Here is a 3,303-nt window from a genome sequence, read left to right as displayed (position 1 = left end):
TGTACATAAGGTGTATAATGATATTTCTTCTCTCACTTCTGATATTAGAAATTTGTGCCTTCCCTTTTAAAATTAGCCTAGCAAGAGGCTTATCAATTTTATTAAATTTTTTTAAAGAACCACCTTTGATTTTATTGATTTTCTCTATTAATTGTCTATTTTCTATTTCATTGATTTCTTCTCTTATTCTCCTTATTTCCTTTCTTCTGATTACTTTGGATTTAATTTGTTCTTCCCTTTATATTTTCCTAAGGTGAAGTTTAGAAGATTGATTTTAGATCTTTCTTCTTTTCTAATATATATATTCCATGCTATAAATTTCCTTCTAGGTACTACTTTCCCCACATCCCAAAAATTTTGATAAGTTGTGTTTTCATGTTTAATTTGCTCAGAAGATGTTTAAATTTCTCTTGAGATTTATTCCTTGATCTATGTGTTATTTATAAGTGTGTTGTTTAATCGCCAATATTTTGGCATGTTAAGGTATCTTTTTATTGTTGATTTCTAGTTTAATTTCATTGTTGTCTGAGAGCAGAGATTGTATAATTTCTATTCTATTAAATTTGTTAAATGTATTTTATGGCCTGGAATGTGGTCTATCTTGGTGAATATTCCATGTGGGCTTGAGAATAACACGTATTCTGCTGTTATTGGATTGAGTAGACAATAGATTCCCATTATATACAGTTAATTGATGATGATGATGAGGAGGAGGAGTTCAACTATGCCCTTCATCATTTCTTGGATCTGTCCATTTCTGAGAGAGAGGCATTGAAGTCTCTAACTATAATAGTGGGTTAATTTATTTATTCCTGCAGTTCTATCAGTTTTTGCCTAATGTATTTTGATGCTCTGTTGTTAGGTGCATATACATTGAGGATTTTTATGACTTCTTTATGACTATATAAGGCTCCTCTTTATCTCTAATAACTAACATTGCTTGTCTTGTTCTCTTTTTATTAGCTTTGTCATGGTATACATTTCTCCATTCCTTTACTTTTAATCTCTATGTGCATTTACATTTAAAGTGTGTTTCTTATAAGCAACATACAGTTCCTGATTTGTGGATTTTGTTCCACTTTGACAATTTCTGTCTTTTAATTGGTGCATTTAGTCCACTGTTGTTTAAAATTATTGATGTAGTTGGATTAATATCCATTATATTAGTTACTCTTTTCTTCTTGTTGCCCTTGTTCTTCCTATTTCTGTCTTCCAATTTTTCTGCGTTTTGCTATAAAGAAATAAAAAATAAAAAACACCTGAGGCAAATTAAATTTAGCAGAGTTCATTTGAGCAAAGAACAAGGAGACTTCCAGCAAGCTCCACCCAGCAATGTGGACAGGCAGTATTTATAGACAGATAAAAGAGAGAAAGTACAGAAACATCTTGATTGGCTCCAGCTGGGCATTTGGCTTATTTGGGCATGATGCAATCAGTTGGCAGCCTGTGGTTCGCTGAAGGTTGGCTGCTATGATTGGCTGAGACACAGCTACTTGTACAAAAATATACACCTGGTTAGGTTGTAGTTCGTTTACATACTAAGTTAGGTTGCAATTCACTACAAAGTAATTCCAATTCAAAGTATGGAGGCACCCTCAGGCCAAATTTAGTATGATTTAACAATTTCTCTATTTTGTTCCACCTCTCAACTTTGAGTGACCAAATATTTGTGCATTGCTGACACTTTCTGTTACTGTATCAGACTTTTTTGGTCTCAGCATTAAATTAACAATTCATAACATTAGGTCAGTTGGATGATTTTTATAATCCCTTTATGTTTTCATTATTCTAACTGTAGTAAGACAATTTGATGTATAACAGATGGCTGCATTAGAGCATTTAAGACTCTTGAGAGAAAGCAATGTAACAGGGAGACTATTATGAGGGCTATCAAAAGGATAATATGAAGATACTAAAGTATACTGCTTAATAGGAGCCTACAGAAATTGAACCTATCAAAATCAAATACATAAAAAATGATCCGGAAGAGGAATCTACTTGTTTTAACCAAGTAGTTTGTTGATTTCTTGCAACTGAGTTTCTATTATATCAGACAAATTTTTCCAAATAAAGCAATAAGAATTAGCTATCACACACAATACCCACTGCTAAGCCAACAGATAGTCCAAAGGAATCTTGTTACCTGAAACAACTCTATCCAGAGAAGTTTAAGACGTTTGCTGGGCAACTATAGCATTTTCAGTAGAGTCAGTGCTATAGCTAAGGTTTGTGCCCAGCCATAGAAAAAGCATTCTAACAAAAGATACCCATTTACAGGAATTTATGCCTGTTGGCAAAACATCCTTATTCCATAGTGCAAATTAAGAAGTGTTCCTTTTCCAAGTTGTTTTGGTGTGACAGAAGCACTTTTAGAATCCCTAATCTGCACTGAGCCTTGTTTTCCATTTATTAAGACAGAGTTGCCCACACATATGGTTGATCATTAAATCCTTCACAGATAAAAATATATCTTGGAGGGGCACAACAGACTATTCCCTGTGGGTTGCCTTGTGCATTCAGCATTATCAGTAGGGAAGCGCTAGTAATATTTATCTAAGGCTCCATTATTGAATCATTGCATGGTTTCAGGCCATGCGCAATCACGGGATTTAGGTTATACATTTGTTTACAAACAATCAAATTATCTTTCTTTTGGTTTTCTTACTAAATTTCTGGCAAAATTTAACTGTAAAATCCTCACTATATGTTTTGCCTACTGCTAGTTTTAAACAAGGAATCTGAATGTGTACATGTAAAAGCTTAACTGTATAGAAAGAACCAGATATTGCACTTGAAAGATGAATGAAATTTGTTAAAGAGTGAGCCAGAAAGTCTCTAAGATCATGGAAGAATTTAGGTTTAATGTGGCATATCCAACATTTAATTCAGCTCCCCCTGGAACCTACTAATCACAAAATCTTAATTATTACATTATTTTCTCATGTATAAACAGAAAAGAAACACCAGCAAGAGAGGAAAAGGGACAAAGATTTCATAAGAGGGGAAAAATCTTAATGCATAATCTTCAGAAAGCTGTCCATGTCTAGGATGTCGTCCCCTTCTGAGGAGAAACTTTTCTGGGCAATTTTACCTTGAGATCTCTGGTGAGTGTACAGTCCCAAGAGTCTGGAGGGGCCGTCCTGGGCTGAAAGGAGTGGATCCAAGCCGTGAAGTTTTATTGCTGTATGGGTGGTAAGAAGAACTTGGTATAGTGCCTTCCAAAGTTGTTCAAGGGCAGTCTCTTGACTTTGCGTTTGAGTTGCTTTCAAAAACTCATTGTCTGGGTTCTAGATCATGAAAGGT

The sequence above is a fragment of the Nomascus leucogenys genome, chromosome 6 (assembly GCF_006542625.1).
Source record: "Nomascus leucogenys isolate Asia chromosome 6, Asia_NLE_v1, whole genome shotgun sequence".
Classification (NCBI taxonomy): domain Eukaryota; kingdom Metazoa; phylum Chordata; class Mammalia; order Primates; family Hylobatidae; genus Nomascus; species Nomascus leucogenys.
Note: the sequence above shows the minus strand (reverse complement) of the source record.